This window comes from Lethenteron reissneri, chromosome 54, assembly GCF_015708825.2.
Source record: "Lethenteron reissneri isolate LAM-NWPU_2019-01 chromosome 54, ASM1570882v1, whole genome shotgun sequence".
NCBI lineage: Eukaryota > Metazoa > Chordata > Hyperoartia > Petromyzontiformes > Petromyzontidae > Lethenteron > Lethenteron reissneri.
Window position 1 is genome coordinate 10,525,683 of NC_083832.1, and position 27,292 is coordinate 10,552,974.

Here is a 27,292-nt window from a genome sequence, read left to right on the forward strand (position 1 = left end):
GAACTTGGGAAGGCGCGGTGAGTTCAAGTGGCCCAGGGTGGAGTGCCGTCCCTGTGGCGATTTGCAGCGGAGTTGCCATTAATTTCGCCGGGGAGATGGGCGGAACGGCGGTGGCACGTACCGTTGGAGACACCCGGGTTTGGGTTCGCGGCGGAATTAGCGTGGCCCTGGGCACGAGGCCCGGGGCCCAGAACTGCGGGCCGCTGGGGACGAACCCCTGGGGGGCTGGCCCTCCTCCACACCAGCTGGCTTTCCTGAGTGCAGGCAGTGGCGTTGGCGGTTTGGGACGGAGGTGGCGGCGAAAGGTTGTGAAGGCGACGGAGGTGATGATGGATGTGGTGGCAGATTTTTGAATTCACGTGGAGGTGATGGATTTGACAATGCAGGTAATGGTGGTTGTAGTGGTAATGGTGAAGTTAATGAGTGGCGGCGGTGGTCGTGATAGAAATGAGGCAGGTGTGGTGGAGGTCGTGGATGTGCGAACGCAAGGTGGTGTTGGAAGTTATGGAGGTGGTGAAGGTGGGGTAAGTGGGAATATGAGTGGTGAAAAATAGGTGCGAATGGGGGTGGTGTAAATAAAGATGGCATTTGAGGTGGTTGTTATAGCGGTGAAGGTGATGGTATTCAGCATAGAGTTGGTAGTGGTGGTGAGTATTGTGGTCGTGGTGGCAGGAGTTGGTAATGATGTAGTGGTGATGATTTTTATAGTAAATTATTGTTGCGTAGTTAATTATGATGACGATGATGATGGAACAGTGGTCCACAAATGATACGACAAAGGTGGTGGTGGTGGTGGTGGTGGTAATGAAGATGTTATTGAAAAATATGATGCGAGTCAAAGTATAAAATGAGCATATGCATAATTTTAACGACATGCAGTAACTTCAACTTGATAGCAACCAAACATTCCACGCCTAGTTAAAGACAAATCACACGCACAATCTTTTAACAAAAGTAAAACCATGACACGGACAAATGCGAACGTGTCCAAGAGTTCCACGCCAAAGGGGAGCACTCGGGATCCAGAAGGTGGCCATGACGAGATTGAAGCGGCCTTACGGGCCTGGGTATCAAGTGCTAAACAAGAGCTGAGAGATCTAGCAGAAGGAAGGCAGATGTTGGCCCTGATGACCTCTTGTGTATGTAAGTTGAGCTTCTTTCGCACCGTACGTAGCCAACCGTGCCACTTTGAACGAAAAATATAATATAGGTCCTCTCATGCGCAAGAATATTTTCCCCGACCACTCCTATCTACCTGCAAATTCCTCACCCGCGGAACATTACACCTTAAAGTGGATGAATATTCATCCTATTACCGAGTTGTCCACGGCACACCAATGACGCTGCTGCAGCTGCTACTGGCAACTCCTGTTGTCCGTGGCAATTTCACTGACAGGAGGGGAGTCATGCGGCAGATTCCTCCGATAATAACCGCATTCATCTACATTTCAACTTGCTGTCTTCTGAATCTAGCATTCTCATCGTGCTGCTACCGAACCTAGATTACTGATATTATTGGTGCAATTACATGATACATATTTGTATTAAATCGGAGTACATATTTCGAATGTGTAAAAAAGTATACATTAATATTAAACTGTAAAATTTTCACGGAATTTATATGATGTATGTTGAACTCCATTTACCGGACATGCACAGGCTAAGCACCTCTTTGAGATCATCGCACCCAATCCTGATATCGAAAGAGCATCTGAGGATTTCCATGAAGACAGTGTGGGACTTGGCGGATTGCCTGGCAGGCCTGGTGCTTTATAGAGCGGAGCAGTGCACTGAGAACATGTGCTGTAATAGGGGCTGTGGGATCACGGCCTGAGCCACACTGCAGAGCTTCCCGCCTGCGATGGACGGATTCCCGAGCGTGAGTATCTGCGACCGAGACGCACGGCGCCCGCCACCAAAAAGCCGAGAAAGCGAATCTCTCGCCACGTGACCTTCAGATGCCCTACACTGCCGAGATGGCTGACAGCGACGTGTGGTTGGTGTGAGAGTGGTGGTTTTGGGGATCGGTGGTGTAGCAGCGGTCAGCGCGCTGCGCTACGAACCCGGCGGCCCGAGTTCGTCCCCGCTCACGACCAACACCAGTGACGATTATGTGAACCGGTCCTGGGCCTCTCTTAGGTCGACTCGGCCTCAAATGAGTACCTTGTGCGACGTGTAAATATTGCCACTAGGCAGACAAAGGCGATCGGGGCCTGGTTCTGGCCACCCACTCCCTCGTGTGCCATTCCGGCCCATCGTAGGTGCTGTCTGACAGCACTTGCCCCAACAGTCTATTCAGGGTTGAGAAGGACGTGGGTTTAAATCCCGGTTGAGGGTTGATTCAGCCCATCATCGTCGTCATCATCCGTCGTCATCTCGAGCCTCCGCTTAGCTTCGTACAGTGTGAAAGAAGTTGGATATACGTACATCATGCCTGTTGGGCATGATGATGATGATGATGGCCACGGCTAACGTCGGTGGCGAGTGACATCTGAACTGGTCACCAACCCGCACGGGATCAGCATAGTGAAGTATGGACCAACAACCCCCATGACCGACACGATGTCGGTAAGTCCTTTATCCAATAGGGGATCGATAAAAGAATGCAAATGGAAACCATTAAGGCACCCAGGTACTTGGGATTACTCTGATGATAAAGTACCAAATTCTGGTATGTGCGCACAAGGAAATGTAATCAAGTGATTTCTAGCTCATGAGCATTGAGGTAGTTCTCATCACGTATTTACAGGTCTGAGCCTCTGGTAGAAATTACATGTTCCTGTGGCAGAGGTGAGTACATCCATCTACTACTACTATATAATGGTTCCTTTTTTTACCAGTATCAAAGTATGAAATATAACAATAACAATAAGTTTCACCCGAACTGGCAATACAACAGAAATTTTATTAGATATTAAGTTGTATCCATCTACGTTGACTTCTGCACAAAGTTCTACCTATTTTATCGACCACCCCCACACTTCGAAGAGATGATGGACTGCGTCAAGCCCCCTTCCCCAAAACAGGATTTGATCTCACCACCTTGGGATTTGCGAGCCTCTCGCCCCCCTCAAGCCGCTGGCAAGTTGTATACTCAAACAGCCCCGAGTAATTGGCATTTGGAGACTTGTGATGTATCAAAACATACCCCTTCTCAGCACCCCCTATTGATATAAAATGTTGCGTCACTTGCCCACTCGGTTGTTGGGTGTAAGATGACGCTTGTTGGCATTGTTTATCAAGCCACGAGGGAGCTGAAATAAATCGCATTAACGGATTTCTAATTTGCACTCATTTACACTTCTGTTTCGAAAATAAGGAGCCAGGGACCTTGGTAGCATTTTTTCCACAATTAGTTTAAATGGAGACAGATCGCGGCTCGCAAATTGTTTTCTCCTGCCTTTGTTTATTTACTCATCTCATACAATTTTTGGCCGATTTCAAAACAAGCGATCACCCCGAGGAGCAAAGTCAAAGAGAAGACATAAAACATGCACGTTTTCTTGACACAGTCCATCCACTGCACAGCCTTCTGGGAGCTCCTAATTTCGGCAGCCATAGTGCAAGGAGAAAAGGATTGCATGGGTATGAGTGCACAGACACGCACGAAAGATAAAGATCCCCCATATAGCCTTAACAGACTGTTGGGGCAAGTGCCGTTTACTGGGCACTATGTAAGCCGGCACGGCACACGATGGGGTGAGTGGCGAGCACCACGCCCGGCCGCCTTTGTCTCCCCAGTGGCGAAGTTTACACACCGCACCAGGTGCTCATTTGAGGTTGAGTCGACCTGAGGGAGGCCCAGGGCCGGTTTAAAAAAACCGTCACTGATGTTGGCCGTGAGCGCGGAAGCGAACTCGGGTCGCCGGGTTCGTAGCGCAACGCGCTAACCGTCACTGCCACCGCTCCCCATCAGCGTACACAAGCACACTGGGACGTGCGTGTCTGCTGGTAGACCAGCATTTCCATCATTAAAAATCTGTAAAGGAGAAACAACCAACCCGTCACAACAACAACAATAAAATGAGTACACAGCTGGAAAACGCAGCAATTATTGTTCATTCCTAGTTGCCTGGAAGAGAGGAGTGTCACACGTGTGCTGATTCGGCACGGTGAAGAATGATTGCGAACTAAAAGAAGGGGCGACGTGAAGCTGGTGTGGGAATGAAAGAGGCGGATAGATCTGATTTGGCCTCCACGTCGTCTCTGACAGAATAAGGGGTGGGGGGGTAGAATAAATTTAAAGTCGCAACTCGGTACAGGCTTCTGATGCCAGGGCTTCTTTGTAAATGTAAGAAAATCAACTACACAGCGAACCATGGAGCTTCGAGAAAACTAATAGCGTGCCTCACACCAATGCGTAATGTCCTGAAATGTTGTTTGCATGGTTTAACGTTTGTTTGCGTATCTTGTCATCTATTCCAGTTGCTTCTATTCGCATCGTCATGAGACTAAGCGTCCAGTCAGAACTCTCACGGTGCGGAGCGTCATTAAGAGAACGGCCCACGGAGCTAGCTGTCGCAGAGCCACAACTCAGAGCCCTACGAGCAACATTTTAATTCACAAACCAGGGGGCACTGCACTTAGCCCACGCGCCCCGCTTGGCATTAATTAGTGATTGTGTTTTAAATGTTTTCACAATTCGGACTGTGCTGTCACCTGTGACACCGACAACTACGGAAAACATACTCTTTGCTTCTTTCGGTAAAGTCACGTAGGTATAAAAGAAAATAAATCACGACGTTTCGATTGCAACACAAGCAATCATCAGTCAGGTGGGAAAACCACGGCAAGAAAATTTTTTGCTAAAGTGCAAGAATTTTTTTTTTCTTGCTGTGGTTTTACCCACCTGATGAAATGTTGTGATTTATTTGATTTTGTACCTACGTGACTTTACCGAAAGAACCTAAAGAGTATGGATTCCTGCAGTCACGAAAGCTTCAAATCTACGTAAAATATTCAGTATCCATGACCCAGACAAGAGCAGAGGGCTGGCGCTGGTCATCGTAATAGCTGACGGCAGAAAGATGCCAGCCTTACCCTTCATGCCTCGGTGACGGATCACTGGAATGAGCTGATCTCATTTGATGGCATCAGTCTCATCGTTATCCTGGCATGAGTTCACTCGTCACTTTTGACGTGGATTTGTTTTTTTTCCCCTGGACCTTTTTCTTATCACAAATTATATCAAATCATGTCACAAGAAGAGGAAGTAGAGGAAGGGCCCCGATAGAGCCCTCGCAGTTCGTTAGGCAAAATGGCCCTGCAAGGCGATGCCATGGAAACGCATCTGCAGTCAAATAAACATGCCTCTTGATAATAATAATAATATCCTTCATTTAAACCTGCAAGGTGATACCACAGAACTGCAACTGCAGTCAATTAAATACGCCTCCTTGATGATGATAATAATAACAATAATATTCTTGCACCATTGGAACCTCCTTTACCAGTAGCAAAATATGATAATTGGCTTTTTACCCTTTTATCTGGCAACAAAACTGACACCTTTGTTTTACAAGGAGTCATGTTTGCATTGGACCAGATAACGCCAAAAGGCGCCTTTTGGCGTCATCTGGTCCAACACCATGTGAAACTAGGCTCTAAGAAAAGCTGTCTCGGGTGTGGACCAATCAATTTCAAGGACAGTGGCATACATTATCAGAGTTGTGTTTTTTGTTTGCATTCCGACCGCAGGTATTGTGGTTAATGCAAACATGACTCCTTGTAAAAAAAGGTGTCAGTTTTGTTGCCAGATAAAAGGGTAAAAAACAATTATAATAATGTTCTTTATTTAAACCAGGAAAGTCTCCTTGAGTCTTAGTCATCCTTTTTCAGGATGGGTCCAGCACTGGCATGCGACCACAACTCCACAGGCGACAACACTTATCGTTCTTCCGCTTTACCTCTGTGGCTGCTTCCACTGGGAAATTCATTCCCGTCTCTTCCCTTTTCTACCCCCCGCCCCCAAGCGCCCCCCCCCCCCCCCGTGTATGGCCTTACTCGGTGCCAAAACACGTGACGTTCATAACGCCTTTAAGAGTGCTGTTTGTCGCTGGCACCTTGGCAAACTTGATTTGCCGGCCACTTGGCATGTTGGACCTTTGGGTCGACTGCAGTGCTCAGCAACTGTGATTAATATATTTTTTTAAAATTGGCCCCAGTATCATTTCAAGGGTGTGTTGGATATTAGCACGGTTGGCTACGATAAAAGTTCAACATACAGACATACGTAGGAGTGAATAAGAGTTATTGCACTCTAAGTGACTAGCATTGTGGCACAGTGGTGACATCGTAAGACATCACTCCCACGCGTTTCGACACAACATCGGTGGGGAGGTTCCACCGCATCACGTTGACGGAGCATCCTGACCTCGACTTTGAAGTCTCTCTGCTCATCGGCGATTGCGACGACACAGAATCATCAGAGGTTGTTTAGCGAAGCTGTCGTTTAACCCCAGGTCACGCCTCGCATTAGTCGGTGAACTATCCAAGGCTCGCGGAGTCCCGCCGCAGCATTGATAGTCGTCGTCAATTAAAAATGTAGGTACAACTGGATTTTTTGCCATCTGGGGTGGCCCAAATTTGCCAAGTCTCAGAAATGACCCGCAAATGACTGCATTTGAATTACACTGAGCAACCATCGTCCCCTCCTGGCAGCCGCATGTTCACTTGGAGCCCAGTGCTGCGAGCTGTCTTGTGCCGCAGAGGAAGAAGTTGCCATTGGAGGGTCCCCTCGGCTAAAATAACCTGTCTAGGAGATAACGCATTCCATTATAGTCAAAATCTAAAACTATGAACAACTTTTTATTCTGCCAGGTAAGGCCCACTGAGCTATAGAGCTATTTTTAAGAAGCGACCTGGCCACAAATGGTAGCTCAACGAAGTGGCTTATCACGTGGGAATCTATGGCTGCCAAATGCTCTCAACGCTTGTTGCTAAATGTGGAGGGGAAAACTGACTGACCCGAAGAGAAATCCACGCGACCACAGGGAGATCAAGCAAACGTCAAATATACAGCAGCAGGCGTCAGGGTCAGGATCGACCCCACGACCTCCTATATACCAGATGAGGCAGTTAACATCTTTCTACCATGGCGAGATGAATGCAAGTGTTACATTATTTCATACACCGTCAGGGTCCCATTCTATGTATGTTTGTTGAACTTCTTTCGTACCATACGTAGCCAACCGTGTTAATAGGAGGTGCAGTCCTGCAACTCTTATCCACTCTTGTCATGTGCTATGGAGAAGGGACACTTCTCGAAAGGACGCTGGCTACATATTCTCACTTTCAAGGCCACAATGTTCTTGACGAACTTGTTGACTTCATTGTATCGTTCATCCCTGCGGTGACCTTTCCGACACCTTTTGCCCTCTCCTCGTGAATGAAGCTTTGAGGTCCGTGTGGGAGAGGCTGGGACATTGCGCACGGAGGCTGGCTTTAGTGCCCTCATTCGGTGACCGGGTTGATGAATCCGTTAGCGACGGAAATTTTTCTTTTAAAAACTTCCAAGTGACCTCACGAGATTTTCGAGCGCTTGCTTTGTAACTTCGATATTATTGGGAGGGGGGGGGGGGGTGATCAATCTCCTCCGACTTTCTCAAAGCAGCAGTGCGTGCGAAATTGCTCTGACCACAGCTCACGGTTATATACATCTCAAACATTCCCTTCCATTTGGGACACCATTCAAATACAGCCCGCGAGAAAGCCAGTTCCATCACGGATGGCTGAGACCCAGGATTGAAGTCGATGATTTAAGCCGTGCTTTTTCTTTGCCCCCTGACCTGCCCATCACGAGTTCCCTGAGCCCGGCGCACCCTGGCCATGAAAGTATTGTCGAAGGCCAGCTTGTGAGGTGGCACAAACAACAATGCCATAGACCAGCAAATACTTGCTATGGTGAAACAATGTGCAGCGCCTGTTCATTCATGGACGCATTGTTGCAAAATATCTAAACAAGACGAAAGAGTTGCTGCTACTAAGTTGTAGGCGTCATGATCTATTGATTCATCAATTAATATAGATTATTACGCTAATGATAGGTGCATTAAATCACGTATGTAACAATCGACATTCTCTGGTTTTCATCATCGACAATTATGGTTTATCCGCTACTGAGTGAAGGCCTCTCCAAGTCGTCACCGTCTCCACATCGCCTCGCGTCGCAAATATCCATCTAAGCGCCTGCACGGAGAGAGGGGGGGGACCGGGTGATTCATCATCTTCTCGCGTCTGTTGCCTCCCTCGGCTCTGTGATTGATGCAAATTGTATGCACGTGATGTGAAGACATCTCGCGTGGGTTAATTAATGATGCGAACAAAACTGTGCAAACGAGACGGAACATTTTGAAATGGGAATGAGATTCTACAAACGAGACCGATCGTAATTGCTTCGTGCATTGAACAGTGGCCCTGAGTACAGAAGATTCATCCCTGGGTGGGAGGGGGGAGGAGAGAGGGGGGGGGGGGTGCTGGATGAATACCAGCAAGTCTGGCCCATCATCTACATCCTCGTGCCAGATTCTGCAAGTGTTTCACTGCCATGAACAAGACCTCTAAGGTCTGATTTTGCAGTGTCTATCATCATTGTCGCAGACGTCAAATGACTACTTTTACAATCTCCATCATCACAGACCTCGGTCTGATTTTGCAGTCTCATCACCATCTTCATCACCACCATCGAGCTCTGTATATTCTACTTGTTAACCAAGTCAATAATCTAATTTGAGGACCATAGTTGCAGTCTTCATCGTCATCACCACGTGGCTTCAGCTCTCCCCCCATCCCCCCATGGCTGCCAGCCTCTGGGTGCCACTCCGCTGCTCGTCTCGGTCACCTACCTTTGTCCGCCCAGCGCCACCACCTCTTTCCCGATTTTATGTCCTCAATTCTTTCTTGCCGTTATTCTATTCCAAGCTTGCGAGCTATTTATTCTCCCTTAACACATCACACTGTGGGTGTGTGTATATATAAAGTATAACAAAAACACACCAACCTACATAATCTAGTGAGCAGATTAATTATAAGAGGCACGTAAAATCCCCATGGGTGTAACATTCCACATTTAGTTTAGCCCGAAGGCAAAGATATGAGATTGCTATGTGCGTGCGTGCGCTGTGTATACGCGCGAGCGTGCGCGTGTGTGGAGTTGCAGCAGTGTGGTGGTTTAGGTTAACAGCGCTGCAAACCCAGCGACCCGAGTTCGATGCCCACTGTCGACCAATAACAGGGACTAATATTTCAACTGGTTTTGGGTCTCTCCAAGGTCCTCTCGGCCTTAAATGTGTATCCGGCACGGTGTGTAACATGCAGCACTGAAGAGACGAATGCCACCCACCCCCTCGTGCGCCGCCGCTACCGGCCTTGACAAGTGCTCGCTAACACCACTTGCCCCAACAGCCCGTAACGGCTAGACGGGGGTCCTTTGTCTTTGTTTGCGTGTGCGGGTGAGCGTGTCTCTTTTTTCATTTGATATTTTCGGTGATGAAAAGGACTGTCGCACTGTTCAAGGTGAGAACAAGCGACCCAAATTAATTTTTCACAACAGCGTTTCATTGCAGCTCAAAGGAAAAGCTATTAATGTTTTGTTGTTCGTGTTTTTTTTTTATATATAAATTATACACACCGCACCTTGGCTTAAAGCAATCGTATGTGTTTGAAAGACATAGAGGTCAGAACAAGTGCGATTAAAAATGGGTGTAAACACATTTGTAGTAGCGTTTATTGGCCGTGTCTTTTTTCGTTGTGGTTCATTCGAGATTAATGCCACGGTTTGCCAAGCATACCGAAACGTCACAACGGTTCTAAACGGGTTAGTGCTCTCACATGTACGTGCATTCTGGAAGTGAAGTGTGGACACTGCCGCAGTGGTGGTGTAAGAGTAAGCCGACTGGATTTACAATCCAGAGGTCGCCGGATAGATCTTGCCTGTTGAAACAATGGGGTAAGTGTTTTCATATGATTGTGGCCTTGTTATGTCCTAAATGCAACATCCATAACAATAGCACACTTGTGGCCTGATCGTAACATAATTATGGTCTAATTGTGTCCTGATTGTAACATAACTGCGGCCTGATGGTGTCCATGACTGTACTCATGATTGAGGATTCACTGTGACCTGCTTGGGACCAAGCGGTAACTAGACCGCGCCTTGATTGTAGCCTGGCTATTGGCTGATTTGTGGACCCAGTGAAGGCCCTCTTACTTTGGTCTTTGTCGCCTTCTTCGGCCGCTCCCAGGAGCGTGAAGATGATTCCCGTTTGGGAGTTGACGCCAACAGCCGTGACCACCATTCGGCCCGAGCCCTCCATCACGTGGGTACCTGCAGCATCATCATCGCCATGGTCAATCGCCATTAGCACCGACACGGTCATCAACATCATCGTCATCGCCACCAGCAGCGGTATCAACAGCAGCAGTTTCACCATCATTGTCACCATTATCATAATCCTCAACAGCAATCAAAGTCGCGGCGATGATGATGATGATGATGAAGATAACATTGCTGCAATATGATTGTTGTTGATGAATACGGAAAATGAAATGCACTCGAATAATATAAAAGTACAAATATGTGCCTGAAACAATTAGATACAAGTTCAAGTAACCTCTATAATTTACTATAACAGTGACATGAAGAGTTTGGGGGGGGGGGGGTGGTGCATCTATTAATCGTGTGTACGTGACCAGATTTGTATAAGTCTATTGAGCGTCTTACAATCCCGCAGAATGCGGCACTCTCGTCATTTCATCGGTTCCCGGCGGCGATGGTGAACTTAGTCCACCCCTTTCCCAGCCGTCGGGATTGTGATGGAAGTACTTGCACCTCATCACCGCAACCACCCAGCCGCATTGATGGCGAAGCATTACAACTCGTAAATAAATTAATAGGTCTGTAAATAAATAATTCAAGCGCGTTCCGACAGGAGAAATGATACGGACTGCAAACAAAAATCAATAGGGCACTCAGTCGTAATGAAAAGAAATTCTAAAATGAATGTATTATTAATCTGCGAGAAGCATCTTGTGTTGTTGTTGTTGTTAAAATATGTTGCTTTTGTGCACAAAATACAAACAAAATGAACAATGGTGGCCATTGTGAATCGGTGATTGCGCGAGGGTTGTGATTTTATTGCACTTAGTTAACGCTTTAGTTATTTATTTAACTGGTGATAGCTCAAGTGATATTCTGGGAACCCAAAAGCCACTCAGCGACAGATTTAGTTTGTTCTTAAATGCAATATCAAATCGAAAATCAACGAGATTCTTAGTTACGCAGTAATAATACCAATTATTTGTCCAATAGAGAATCGCTGAGACTCAATACATTTTTGAAGGCAGGTCCTCCTTTGGGATGTTTGGCTTCATGGACGTAATCAGAGAAAACCCAGGAGGGGTAAGATATCCTTAAGGCTTTTGAGAAAGCTAGGCCAAGCCCTGACAGTGAACACCTCACCAACAACGATCGTTAGGGCAAGAACTCCTTCTAACCATCTCGGTCTCCCAATGACCTTTCTGTTGCGAATCGAGGCACAGGACCTCTCATGCACAGTGGCTTTGGCGCTAAGGGTTGGTGTGCCACGGTGGTGGGATGTGAACTACATCGCCAGGTATACAGGAGGTCTTGGGTTCAATGCCGACCCTGACGCCTATATATTTGGAGTTTGCATGTCTCTCTCCCTGTGGTCATGTGGATTTTTCTCAGGGCCAACTTGGTTTTTCCCTTCACGTTTAGAATCAATGTGCGTTCAGAGTATTTGGCAGCTACACATTTCCACATGATAGGCAACTTCCTCGAGCTATTACTTGTGGCCAGATCGCTTCTGAAAAAACAGCTACACAACTCAGTGGGCCTTACCTAGTAAAAACTATATATATATAAAGTTTTAAATAGTTTGGTGCTGCGAGACTTCCAACCGACTGGGCTGCAAGGTGGCCAGTACTTCAGCGAGTAGGTTCCTAACTCGTCTGCGTAAAGCTTTGAGCGTCTTCTCCCCTGACATGGATGATGCCCCCTTGCTATCCGTACACATGGTGCCACGCGCCCATTGAAAAGGGAATTGGACAAAACGTTCACAAAGAAAGAAACAAAACGTCTTGAGACTTGATGAGGCTTTCCTGAACAAAAGGACACGGTTGCCTGTGGTAGTGTTTACAATAGTTCTTGACAACACTTACATAGGTTGGTAACAACTGGAAGAAAAATACTCTTGTAATTTATTAGAATACGAAAATACTGTACTGTATAAGCAAACTCTATTTGCGGCCTCCGAATATATTTATCATATATTTTAATTGTCAGCCTATCGACATATTTGGACCAACATTTTCAAGCAGCAATTGTTTAAGCAAGCACACTCTGGACCAGTTTCAACATTCTGGGTCTCATTAACAGTCTGGCTTGTTTAACAATTGCTGCTTGATAACCAGGAGTTATAGCCCATAGCACTCCATGTAAAATATGGGACCCCCGTTGAAAGAAAAAATCGATCCTGAACCATGTACTTATTAGGTTCCATTCGTAACTGTTCTGGCCACTAGGCTCCTTATTTATAAAAATGCAAATTCTGTAAATAATTTTCTACATTCCCTTTTTCATTCTGTCTTGTTCCATTAAGCTATTGTTGTTTCACCTTTCGTCGATCCGTCAAGTTATTTTTAAAACCGCAGCAGCTAAAAGTAGTGATGACACGAAATGTGACATTGGAGATATCCTTGTTGAAGTTTAAACAAGATTTAGCCATGATTAGAACAAGTCCTCAAGTCCGGACAGATTATGGCCTCAACCGCAGTCAACAATGATTACACCATAAACCATCACGTGAAATTAGTTTTTTTTCACTTAAATTTGCTAAATTGCAACTCTGAGAAGTAAAGTATCGATTGCACTGTCATCCCACAATACGAGAGCACAGTGTGTGGGAAAATGTGACCCTTCCTAACTGCGTCAAAAGAGAATAAGGACGCATCTTCGTGCATGACAAGACGCCAGTGGTACAAATTGGAATACATTTGGTCAAAATATAATGTAAATTTACGGAACTGGAGCAATTAGCAATACATTTAATTATCGAAAGTTAAAGTGGGTTCTCACTCAAAAAAGTCTGGAGCAGTGCTCCTCCACTGTTTAAAAGCCTTAATTCATGGATGGAAACTCCACATTTCTCTGACAGGGATTAGTTGTTGTGTGTTTTTCACAGGGGAACACCATCCTCTCAAGTAGTATGCATTTTATTGACCCGACTGGGTATGAAGTGCCGAGTCGATCCCTTTCACCTGGATTCGAACCTCTGCCAGCCACTGGTTTTACAAACGAAACAAGTTGGCGGTGCTGTGTTGGCAGCGGCGCGCGACCCACATGTTAACAATGAACGATTCATAATCTTGGTTCTTTTGGTAAAGTCACGTAGAAGGGAAATAATAAAATAATTAAAATTAAACATAATAAAATAAAATTTTTAAAATATTATAAAATAAAAGAACCAAGAATATGAATATCTGCAGTCACGAAAGCTTTAAATCGAAAAATGAACGATTAATGTTCTGCGAAAACAAGTGCCGTTGCCCAGAACGTCGACCGTCGTTACATTTTTCATTTTTAAGGCCGCAGTGTTTGTCGAGGGGTTTGTTTTTGGAGAGGGGGGAGGGAAAGGGGGTGGAGGGGGGGTCTCACAAAAGTCGTTTCGAAGTTTGAAGAGGAAAAAAAATCTAGGCGTCAAGTTCACCTTCACCAAGACTTTCTCCGCCAACAATGTGTCAAAGAAACAACTTTGCCAACGCTATATATTTGTTTTTGTTCTCACTGTTACAATCAGGCTTGTGTTTTACAAGACTTAATTAAGGTTATTTTTCCATCATTTTTCGAGAGCAATGTACTTGAAAAAATTACTTCCGCGAAATTCCACAGACCCGTGTTGAAAGCTCGGTGGTTTCAAGAAATGTAAATGCCTGCCGATTATTTATTAGGGGAATTTGCCATTCTTTACCACTTAAATAAATAGTTAATTTTAAAAGGACGGCTTTAGTGTACAGCATGTTATCGACCTCTGTTGGTTACACCTGCTAAAACAACGTTATGTATTGCAAATGAAAATTATGCTGTGGCTGGAGCCAATGACCAGATTGCAAAGAATGTTCATATTTACGTGTATAATCTTCATATTTACGTGTATAATTTTCATACATGCATGTATAATAATCATTCACATTTATAATTTTCATATATACATGCATCATGTTCATACACACATGCATAATGTATGATCATATGCATGTGTGTGTGTGTGTGCCTAGGACAGCTTTAAAATACAAATGACAAATTGATGTCTTAATTCTACCAAAAGAAACGAGAACCTTTTCACAAAACCACGCTTGGATATTAAAAGTTCCACTGAAGCATTCATGATGTCAAAAAATAATAATAACAGAGCTATTATAATTTCGCATCAAAAAATGAGTTGTTGATTTTTTTTTACGTAAAAATACATTTGGGAGAAGAATAAAAAACTTAACCCCGATTTATAGAGCTGTCATTCCCCCAACGATCTTCCATTCATATCCGACGCACGGTGCTTTTTATTACTCCTGTAATTTTTCTCTTATTTCTGCACAATTTAATGATTGCCGAGGTGTAATTATGGATGAGGGCCTGGGTTGTGGGTGAGGACCTGGGGTTGTGAGTAAAGGTTAGGGTTTGGGGTTGTGAGTTAGTGTCTGGGGTTGTGGAAGAGGGTTAGGGTTTGGGGTTGTGGGTTAGGGTTTGGGGTTGTGGGTTAGGGTCTGGGGTTGTGGGTGAGGGTCTGGGGTTGTGGGTGAGGGTCTGGAGTTATGGGTTAGGGTTTGGGGTTGTGGGTGAGGGTCTGGGGTTGTGGGTTAGGGTTTGGGGTTGTGGGTTAGGGTCTGGGGTTGTGGGTAAGGGTCTGGGGTTGTGGGTAAGGGTTAGGGTTTGGGGTTGTGGGTGAGGGTCTGGGGTTGTGGGTGAGGGTCTGGGGTTGTGGGTGAGGGTCTGGGGTTGTGGGTGAGGGTCTGGGGTTGTGGGTGAGGGTTAGGGTTTGGGGTTGTGGGTGAGGGTCTGGGGTTGTGGGTGAGGGTCTGGAGTTATGGGTGAGGGTCTGGGGTTGTGTATAGGATCAGGGCCTAGAGCTGTGGGTTAGGGCCTGGGGTTGAGGTATAGGATTAGGACCTGGGGTTGTGGTATATGATTAGGGCCTGGGCATGGGGTTGTGGGGTTTGTCAGATTCATAGCACAATGCGGTAATCCACTAATCCACTGCAAATTTGGAATAAAATATGATTATCATCATCGCCATCATGATAACACCATCATCATGTTACTGCTGATGACGATTATGATAGCTGCTGTTCCTGTTGCTTCTACTGCTGGATTTTCTCCTGCTGATGATGATTTTATAAGCTGATGATGATTATATACGCTGCTGCTGATGCTGCTGAAATTTATCCTCCTGATGATCATAGTTACTGCTGCTGCTATGATGATACTGGCTATAATTGCTTCTGATATTTCTGCTGTAATTGAGATAACTCCAACTGTTGCTGGTGATGATAGCTGCTACCAATGATGAAGATGATCATTGCTGCTGCTGCTCCTAATGAAATGTCTTCCCCTGATAACGAGAGCGCCTTCTGCTTCAATTACAATGATTATGACGCAATCTGCTGCTCCTGCTGCGTGGATGACGACGGCGACGATGATGATGATGATGACATCATCAGCTGATGAAGATTTTGTAAAGCCTCACCCGAGAGCAGCATTGGATCCCTGTCGATGCTTTTGCGCACGTGGTCCGATTCTCCGGTGAGAGAACTCTCGTCGATCTTGAGATCGTTGCTCTGTATGAGCATCCCGTCGGCAGGCAAGAGGTCACCTGGGCAGAGGAGTGGGGGGGTGGGGGAGTGGTGGTGAACGAGGGCAGGAGGTCAGCGGAGGCGTCAAATCGTTACGACATTACTCTTGACAGCAACGGCCGTTTCCACTGTGAGATGAGCGCGTGCCAATGTGGGGCCCCGTGTGCTCACCGGTGTAATTTTGTCTCGTGCCGCAATTTTATTCCAGCATCGGGACTCTCATGGGGTGGCGCATCGTGCCGTGTTCGAAAAAAAAATCCCATCCGTGGAGGGAGATGTCGGAGGAGATGCCTTTGAGTTGAGCTCTTATCAACACTTGGTGGGTGGAGCTGTTTTTCCTAAGTGCCCTGATATGAATAAGTTGGGCGCATGGAAATCAAACTATACTTCCCATGTTTTCGTGCTCAAAGCTGGAATTTAGCCAAATTAAATTTAGAAAATGTGGGCTTTGTGCAGTCATCGGCGGTGACCGAACCGTGACCATCAACTCACTCCACTTGAGAAGTTTTTGTTTTATGTATAATGGGGTGAAATCTGGATTCGAAAAACGTAAAGAAACCACTGGACTTTTCGCCGGCTCCAAACGCAACAGTTTTGCGTTTTCTCCTGCGTTGCGATTTAGTACAGAAATACGACGCCACGGTCAAGCCGTTTGCGTAGCAGCATCACTGATGGTGGATGAGGTGGTCCCGACGTTTCCGCGCAAGCCCGAAAAAAAACACGTCGGAGAACTTTTTTTTTTCTCTCAAGAAAAGTTCAACGGGTTCCAAAAAAAAGATGTTTAACGACCTGAACAGGGCCAGGGGTTTCGTAATCACGATAAATGATGGTAATTAACGTCAGTTCGTAATTAGCATCGCTGCTCTTAGCACAATAAGTCGAGTCAATCGAGCGCAAGATCTTTTTTTATCGCAAGAGGTGCGCAAGTAATTATGAAACAGAATAAAACATTTAAATAACTCTTCTGACTAATTCAGTAATAATGGGGGACTGAGGAGGGAACGAATGAAATTGTCTGTCTCTGTGCATGTCTGTCTGTTCATTTAACTGTCGGTCTCCCTACCATGTATTTGTCTGGCTTTGTCTTATCTGTCGCATGTCATCTACACATCTATCTGAATTATCTGTGTGTCTGTATTTCAATCTGTCCATCTGTCTGTCCGTAGGTCACTCTGTCTACACGTGCATCTATGTATCCATCTGTTCTTCTGTCTGTCTGTCCATCCGTATCGGTCTGCCTGACCTTGATCAGTCTGTCCACTTCTGTGTGTGTATTTGTAGCGCTGTGGTGACATCACCGTCACTTAGTGGCGAATGGCAGGTATTGGTATTGGTGTGTTTGACCCGACAACCGTCCTTCCATCCGTCTGTCCGTCCATCATCGGTGGCAGTCTCTCCGTGACTCCCCCCTCCAACCGGCATTGGCGATCATTCATCGCTAACGCTGGCGGGGCGATATCATCGGAGGTGGGGCAGTGGCCGAAGCGGGCAATCGTCTGCATTGCCAGACAACATCCCGGTGCCTTGCAACAACAAATTAAGGAAGGATCTAATGGAATGCGTTTCAGCCCATGCCAAGGTTCCACTAACTTTGTTCAAATTCAAGATATCTGCTCCAAAAACCGTAGCCTTGGCCATGACCACTCACCTCACTGCTGTGGAAGGTCTCTCTCCAAGCCGCTACGGCCTCATTGTACAATACGGTGCTGCCATTGTAGCAACACAATCAAGGATCCACAGCCGATATCACAGCCCCTTCTGCTGTGGTGCTACAGCATTTACCCATCACCGGTTGCTGCTCCATCACCAGTCTCAACCATTGGCCGAGGTTCCCTTGCCAAACACATTCCTTTCTGTATATTAAGAATGCAGTCTATCAATGTAAGTTGAACTTTCTTCGCACCGTACACCGCCGACTCACCGTACTTGACCTGCGCGATGTCTCCCACCACGATGTCGGCCACCGGCAGCTGCAGCAGCTGCCCGGCGCGGATCACGGAGAAGCGCTGCTCCTGCTCGATGCGGCTCTGTAGGCCGCGGAACTGGCGCTCCTTGCTCCAGTCGTTGAAGGCCGTGACGAGCACCACGCACGCCACCGACAGGAGGATGGCGGCGCCCTCGATCCACCCGGCGGCCGACTCGCCCTCGTCCTCCGCGCCTCCGCTCACGTTACCGCACACTACGCACGCGGGCGAGTGCAAGAGGGGGCGGGCGAGCGTCGGTCGAGCGGGCGAGTGCTGGCGGATGATCGTCAGGGGACGGTGGGCGAATTGGACGGTCGACAGTGTTGATGGACGGTGGTGGTCGTTGTTGGTGAACGATGGTCAGCGATGGTGGTTGAGCGGGTGACCACCAGCGTTTGCGGATGATCGTCACGGCATGGTGGCCGAATGGATTCTCATCATTGTTGATGGAAGATGGTCGTTGCTGGTGGTCAATCCTCAGCGTTGGTGTACGATGGGTCAGTGTTGTGGCTGGGGCGGCAAACCAGCAGTGTTTGTGGACAATCGTCCACCAACAAGGCTGATGATCATCAATGTTGGTGGACGATCATCAGCATGGGTGGATGTTCGTTGATGGTGGTGGACGACAACGATCGGTGTTGTGGAGTGTCACATGTCGAGTTGCGTGTTCATGAAATCAGATCGCCAGTGGCCAGTACTGAGCCGGTAATCTTTACTAATGTGATGGTCCGGTGATGGGCCTCTCCTAGGTCGCCTCAGCCTCAAATTAGTACCTGGTGCGGTGTGTCAACGTCGCCAATAGGGAGACAAAATCTGCCGTGCCGGCCTTCATAGGTCCTCACTTGCAGCACTTGCCCCAGCAGTCTGTTAAGGCTATACGGGGGATCTTTGTCTTTGTTTCGGAGCAGCGGCACAGTGTCTCACATGCACTGGGCCACGGCCGTCGTCACCCAAGTTGGATTCCTGGCCACGGCTCAAATCAGTGGCGAGTGCTCTCTGAAGCGGTTCTGGGCCGTCCCCTAGGTCGACTCGGCCTTTACTGTTTACCTGGCGCATTGTATACAAATGAGAACTGATGAGACAGTGCTGATGTTTAGTGTATTGCTCATCACAACCGTCCCCCCCCCCCCAAGAATGTCTACGATTCTATCCTTAATAGGTGCTCGCTAAGTTTTCAACAACAGGGCACAGGTCAAGGGTTGGAGGTCCAAACCCAAGACCGAGTTTTGGGAATTCTAAAAGCTTTGTATTAACATTGGAATGTCTGAGGCAAGGTCATGTACATGTCCCCCCCCCCCCCCCCCCCATCGCATATATTATATAAAGGTAATAAATATTACAACTGTCCCTCAGAATAATTTTTCCTATTAAATATTAATTGCAATGTCACTCTCAGCTCAGTGGTGACACAGACGTAGCGATGGCCACCTGAGCCACACGTCCGCTGCTGAGTGCCAATGGGGGGCTTTCTTTTGTTGCGTCCTTTCTCCCGTCAGATGAATTTGATGAATTGTTGCCATTTCTCGGCTCCGACTTCCACCGCGTCTTCGCCTCAACCGGCACTGCTCAAGCGAGGTGGGTCAGCCGGCCCATCTCGGCTTCAGCCATCGCATCGTGCGTTCCGTCTCGTAGCCTCCAAACGGGCGCGAGCGGCCTCCTCCCCCCTTCTCCCTCCTCCTCGTCAAGCCCGATCGTCTGTCGAACCCTACGAGGGGAACGTCGCTTCTCTGTCGCAGCTCCGGTCGTTTGGAATTCCACTCCGCCCATAGAGCAATGCCCACAGAGACCCATAGACTCGCAAGGAGAGCCATATACTCCCAAAGAGAACCATAGACTCACACAGAGACCCATATACTCACACAGATACCCATAGACTCGCACAGAGACCCATAGACTCACACAGAGACCCATAGACTCACACAGATACCCATAGACTCACACAGAGACCCATAGACTCACACAGAGACCCATATACTCACACAGAGACCCATAGACTCGCACAGAGACCCATAGACTCGCACAAAGATCCATAGACTCACACAGAGACCCGTAGACTCACACAAAAACCCATAGACTCACACAGAGACCCATAGATTCACACAGATACCCATAGACTAACTCGGAGACCCATATACTAACAGAGAAACCCATATACAAACAAAGAGACGCATAGACTCACACAGATACCCTAGACTCACACAGACACCCATAGACTAACTCAGAAACCCATATACTAACTCAGAAACCCATATACTAACACAGAAACTCATAGACTCACACAGAGACCCAAATACTCGTACAGAGACCCATAGACTAATTCAGAGACCCTATCATAGCTGCAGTAGTCTTGAATAAATTTAAACCTCGCTCACTCCACCGCACATCGGCGTCAGTGTTGTCTTCCTTTCAGAATCTCCGGGATTTTCTCTTCCATTAATTGATCCTCCCACGTCTCCGTCCCTTCAAAGTCCAAATTGCGCCTGCTACTAATCATATTAATGAATGTGTAAATGGATAATATTCAGGTGGACGTGGGTCTCGCCAGAAAATTGAGTGGCTGAAGTTGACGAATAATTGGAAAAGGAAAAAGAAATCGCAATGCAGCAAAACGCAGAAACAGCTGACCCAATAGATAACCTCACGCCGAGAATTTCCCAATCTGGGATTAAAGACGAGATTAAGTCACAGACACACACACAGGGGATCGTGTTACCGTATTGACACTGGGATAAAATAAGTCCGGTGTAAATTGCCGACTGCCAGCGCTCTCGTGATGAGTAACACCCACGGCGTCTGTACGCGTTGCGGGATGAGGCGCCGTTCGACTCGACAAGCCGGCTAGCCCAGTAGCGTTAAGCGAGGATCTGTTTGGGATCTTCAAGCTTTTGCGAGAGAATTAAGCCGGATCGATCCGTGCTCTCTGTGGTTTCCTTATTAAATGTCACCGTTTATGCAAGAATACAAAGATACATGGGGTCCATTCCTAAACCTTAGAACACTCTTACATTCCTGAACCTTAGGCCAGTCTTAAACACCTAAACCTTAGAACACTCTTTAATACCTGAGCCCAGAATGGCAATTACCTGCCCCCCTCCCCTAAGGAAAAAGATGAGAAATAACACATTTTGTATTTTAAAAAATGTCACCGGTTATGGAGTCAGCATCCTCCCCTCCCACCCTCTAAGCCCCTCCACTTCCCCCTCCCCACTCCCAACCTGAACCTTGCACATTGACCAGCGTGGTGAAGTATGGCCAATCAATCTCTCCTGACTGGAAACGTGGGGGAAGCCTTCATCCAGCAGTCCCATGAATTATTATATTTAATCTATATGAAAAAATATTCAAGGCATCTATCCGTAATTTGAATAGCGAAGTTCCTGCATCAATTGATTTCAACAATGTTTCTTCATACAAAATCTACATAACGGCTCAAGCAGAGCTATTAATGCTTCGATATTTGCATCGCTTTTGTGCTGTTCGCCTTTGGCGTTCTCTGGTCTAACACCGCTGATGCGACAAGGCCATGGTAGGAAAATGTCTCTGGTGTAGGCCAATCAAGTTTAACGAACAATGCATAATCAGAATATATATATTAGTTTTGACACTGGAGGAATCTGATGAGCTATGAAGATATTTTCCACAGACGTTCGATGAGAACAATGGCCCTATTCTCTGACGCGTTTCCCCATTTGTTGAAGGCAAAGCTTTGCCGTAAGATTTCTCTTCTTTAGCCAAACAGTTGCAAAGCGTTTATTGGACGGGCGAGCTGATTGAATGAGCATCTCAGATGTAATTTTTTATCCCCCCCCCCCCCCATTTAGTTTAGCCGCATGTATTTATTTATTGCATTGCCCCTATACCCCTACCTTCCCCCATCACCCCCCCCCCCCTCGCCCCTCTGACGTTTTCCCTAACCAACAACCGATTGCGCAAACAAATCACGAGAGAAGCACAAAGAAGACGGGGGGGGGGGTCTATGTGCGTGTGGGAGATCGATAGCGGGGAATGAGAAAACCCGGGCCGTGCGAGATGTTTAATTTGAAAGCTGTCCCCACAGCCGCCACCACCACCAAAAGATAACCCGTGTCGGCCACTGAGTTGCTGAGGGCTGGTGGAGGGGGGGGTGGTGGGTAGTGGGGGTGGTGTGGGGGTGGTTTTGGGGTGGTGTGGGGGGTGGTGTGGGGATGGTGTGGGGGTGGTGGGGGTGGTGTGGAGGTGGGGGGGGGGTGGTGTGGGGGTGGTGGGGATGGTGGTGTGGGAGTGGTGGGGGGGTGGTGTGGGGGTGGTGGGGGGTGGTGGGGGGGTGGTGGGGGGGCTCATAATGGCCGTGTCAAAGACACGGAGGATGGCGTCACTCACATCCCAGGGTTCGAATCCCGAGTTTTGGACACTCCCGTGATTTATTTAGAGCTGCAGTTTTTGGTTTGTTGTCCTTACCCCCGCACCTCCGATGAGCACGGTTGTCTACGTACGGTGTGAAAGAAGTTCGCCATACAGACACACGTACGGGCGTGCGGTGACGAGGCCGAGCGGTCGTGCGCTCGCCTCTTGTTGCGGAGGTTTGTGGTTCGAGCCACGCGTCTCTCCCTGGTTAATACTGCGCGCGGTCTACCAACCGTAAGATGCGCCACCATCTGCTTCACAGTGGAAATTTAAAAGGGTTCAGAATGAGAATATGTATGTATTTGAGCTTATAAAGCTCACAGACAGAAGTCCAGTAGTTTCACAGACGTCCAGTTCGGGTTCTTCAAGCACAGCAAGGAGCTGAGGGTCTCGGGCCGGTCTCCAAGTCTGTTACTTGAGTCTTATCCAACCGTGAGGTTGAGGTACTGGCAACAGCGCGGGCGCTGCAAAATATGCTCGCTCATGTCAACGCTGGTGGAGGGGCGTGGGAGAGCCCCTCTGGATGGTGCTTGGCCCGACTTATCCGCATCGGTCAGCCATCTGGGAAGAGGTGGGAGTTCCCACGCTACACCCCGCCGCACGGGGCCTCGTGACGATCGACATAACTGTGGTGCTTGGGTGGACAGAGGCCGCGGGAGATCCGACGGGTGACCTCTGGTGTGGTGACCTTTACACCACCATGGCAGCGTTGAGCCTTGGAGTGCGTAAGCGCATCGGATGGCTGACACACGGCATTCCGATGTTTTGAGGGCACGAAGGAGCGCCGCTCTCGTGTCGGGGTCAGGTACAAGTTTATTTCATTCAGCGAGAAAAACAAGAAAGAGCGTCTCGTTTGCCGAGAGTGACCTGGCTCACCAAAAGGGGCCGCGGTGATGAGATGTCAACTTCCTCGCTTGATGTACAGGACGCCGTGGGCTCCATCCGGACCCTGACGACTATATTTGGAATTTGCATGTCTCTCTCTCTCTCTCCGTGGTTGCTGGGATTTTTCTCCTGGTCCTCCGGTTTTTCCCTCCACATTTAGAATCACGCGGTTAGAGTATTTGGCTGCTATAAATGTCCGCATGATAAGCGACTTTGTTGAACAATCATTTGTGGCCAGGCTGCTTCTGAAAATGGGATATATAACTCAGTGGGCCTTACCTGGTAAAATAAAAAATATTTTTTTTCATGGAATTGAAGTGTAGCAAATAATCTAATGAGAAATCGGATCGAAAACAACTGCTGTGTATCGCATGAGAAATCTAAAAATATCGTGTTGGAAATAAATCGATGTGAAATAATATTACTTCTATACTGGTGATAGTACAATTAAAAATAAGTTTCAGAAACATTAAAAACTGATTAATGCATCGCTATTGCATTCATATGTAAAAAGACAAGGAAAGTCACCCTGAATCTCAGACAGAGATTGAGGTGGCTTCCTATTGAAGTGGTTCTGTGGTGACTTTGTCTTGCGGGGCAGTTTCTCCGATGCACGTGTGTACGTGGGACTTCTTTCGCGCCCTACGTAGCCAACGACACAAGACGGCGCGCCAGGCCCCCGCGGACCGGGACGAGCCCACGAGAGGATTTCTTCACATCGCCGCAAACTGGTCGTGAACGTCGCAACCGGAGTGAGAGGTGGGGCCGGGAGGGATGTCCCCCGTCGATGTAAAGCCACGCAAAAAAAAATTATTCACGCAACGTGCTCATTATTAAACAGGTTGTAGTTGTTGTTGTTGTCGTCGTTTAAATTCCACGGCTCGTTTGTGAGCGCGGAGACTCGACAGGCGCCAACGCTTCGGCCTTCTCAAAGAGCAGGGCGTGTAATCAAGTCGTGCATCATGACGGCTGACGTTAATGTAAGTGCTCGAGGCGGACTGCATTTACGGGGGTGGGCTGGAGTACTTCTTACCGGAATACGCACGAGGCGATGAATGACCCGCGGCCGCTCAAGGCGCCCTAGGACGGCGGGCGTCTCAACCGGCCGATAGCCAACAGCTGCTATGAAGAAGCTCTTTTACCCACAGACACGTCCAGCCACACATAAGTCAATGTGGGGGGGAAACGAATGGCAGCGAATGGAGCGAATGAAACGATTTCTTCATTCATGTTGCTGCCAAGTGAAAGTGGCGGTGTGCAGCTTGCGTGGTGTGTGAACTCCGCATTATACACTGCAGCACTCTAGGACCCGATCACTGTTGTGAAGATTGCCGTTTCGATTTACAATCGCTTGTTTTACCTTTTTTAACTCGTGGCAATGGTGGTGGTTGTGGTGATGATAATGATGGTGATGACAACAACATTAATGATGATCACCATGATGATACTCACAACGATGACGACGATGACGATGATGGCACTGGTGATGATCATCACGATGACGATGGTGATTACGACGACTGATGGCGATGATGACCGTGTTAATGATTTCAACTTGTCATGCACCGCAGAGTATCCCCCCACTCTGAAAGAAAGAGATCAGCCTGGAGGCGTCAGGAACCACGGCCAAACCGGGCAGGCTGACATATGGTGAACCCGCAACAAATGCCCCACCAAGCTCTGTGGTCCTCTATTAATTAAGATGTTATTCGCCAATTCATGACTGTTTTACTTGTGGGAGGAAACCGGAGCACTCCCGCAAAGAACCCACGCGCGCGAGGGGGCAACGCTCTATCCCATACAGCTGGAACAGGTGGAGTCCACATTTGTTGTACTCCTGGCGAGCACGGGCACTCCGAAGCCCACGGGAAAGGCAGTGTGACGAGATCTGCGCCTGATCCACCAACCCTCACTGCCTCCACGGTGCTGGATCAGAGGCCGCGTATTAGAGCCACCACCGCCCGGCTAATGACCATGATGAAGATGATCATGATGACTCTTATGATGATGATGATGACGATGGTGTTTTCACGGCGCGTTAGCAAAGCTAACGGAGGGAGATCTTACTCTCGGTGTTCTGCCCGGGTGGCTGGTAGAAGGACAGGCCCAGAGAGACGATGGCGGCGATTTCTAGGATGATGAGAGTCACGTCCTGCAGGGCCTCCCACACGAGCTCCAGAAACGTCTTCGGTTTCTTCGGGGGAATGAAGTTTTGGCCGAACACCAAGCGCCGTTTCTCCAGGTCAGCCGCTGTGCCTGGCAGGCCTGCACACGCACACACACACACACAGACACCACGCAATAAAACACAGATTTCCCCCTGTGTAGCATTTAACGCACACCGCACTGGGTACTCATTTGAGGCCGAATCTACCAAGGGGAGGCCCAGGACCGGTTCAGATATTCGCCATTGTTATTGGTCGTGAGAGGGAATCGAACTCGGGTCGCCGGGTTCGTAGCGCAGTGCGTAAACCACTGCAACCAGAGCCCCCCCTACAAAGACAAAGATCCCCCATATAACCTTAACAGACTGTAGGGGCAAGTGCTGTTAGCGAGCACCTATGAAGGCCGGCACGGCACACGAGGGGGTGGGTGGCCAACACCACGCCCGACCGCCTTTGTCTCCCCAGTGGCGATGTTTACACACCACACCAGGTAGTCATTTAAGGCTGAGTCGACCTAGGGGAGGCCCAGGACAGGTTCAGATAATCGTTACTGGTGTTAGCCGTGAGCGGGAATCGAACCCGGGTCGCCAGATTCATAGCGCAGTGCGCTAACCGCTACACTACCGCTCCCCACACGCGTGTTTATACTTACACAAATGCATGCTGGGATTTCCACCTCTGAGGTACATCAACTGGGACATGTCACGGCATAAAGAATATCTCAAAATACTGGAAGAGGGGAGAACTGCATTTGAATGCGTTGTCTTGAGCGAGTGGCGTACTGTTAAAAATTTGACAAAAGCTGGGACTTTTGATGTCACAGGAACATTTCCAGATTTCCCAGGACAGCAGCTGCCTCAACAAGAAGACGTTCCTGGGAAAACCGGGACAGGTGGCAACCCGAGTTTATGCACAAGGACACTTGCGGTTGGCTGGTGTTGGCTGTGGTTAGAGAATTCTACTCGCAGCCGGAAGGTTGTGAGTTCAAGTCCAGGTCGTGAGGTTGCTGGGGGTCTATAACGCGAGAACCACCTTGTGTGAATTCAGTGGGAGAATTCAACGGGAGTTGTCCTCAGAAAGGACTTATTCCTGCCGCGGGGATGTGGAGTTTCCACCACTGCTCTTCCCAATGGGGAGATGCTCTTCCCAATGGGGAGATGCTCTTCCCATGAGCAATGGGGAGACGCTCTTCCCAATGGAGAGATGCTCTTCCCAATGGAGAGATGCTCTTCCCATGAGCAATGGGGAGACGCTCTTCCCAATGGAGAGATGCTCTTCCCATGAGCAATGGGGAGACACTCTTACCAAGGGAGAGATGCTCTTCCCATGAGCAATGGGGAGACGCTCTTCCCAATGGAGAGATGCTCTTCCCAATGGAGAGATGCTCTTCCCATGAGCAATGGGGAGACGCTCTTCCCAATGGAGAGATGCTCTTCCCATGAGCAATGGGGAGACACTCTTACCAAGGGAGAGATGCTCTTCCCATGAGCAATGGGGAGACGCTCTTCCCAATGGAGAGATGCTCTTCCCATGAGCAATGGGGAGATGCTCTTCCCAATGGGGAGATGCTCTTCCCATGAGCAATGGGGAGACGCTCTTCCCAATGGAGAGATGCTCTTCCCATGAGCAATGGGGAGATGCTCTTCCCAATGGAGAGATGCTCTTCCCAATGGAGAGATGCTCTTCATCGGTGGCCCTGAGCCAGTGGTTGAGGGCTAGTCGACTGTTCCCTCGTAGCACGAATTGGTAAATTCCACATTCTCATGGCAGGAGTCAGACCGCCCCATTACGATGCAGCCAGTTCGTTTCCCTGCAAAGTGGCAGCACGCGTCAAGAGCACGAACGAGAGTCGTCTTTTGTCAGGCTTTCCGCCGGCAGACGCTTTTGATTTTATATTATGTATGTATTCTCTTTTATCTAACTGATTTATTTATACTGAAGATTTTGGCTAATGTGCCCTTTGGGATTATACAACGGGATTCAGCAATTCTCTCTGAATTAGTGCAATTAAGTGATTCCTGCTGTGAT

The 27,292-nt window shown here is 48.0% G+C and overlaps 1 pseudogene; it reads right to left on the reverse strand.

Annotated features, from left to right (window-relative positions):
• The window catches only part of LOC133356417 (plasma membrane calcium-transporting ATPase 2-like), a 184,615-nt pseudogene that overhangs the window by 75,025 nt on the left and 82,298 nt on the right, over positions 1 to 27,292 (reverse strand).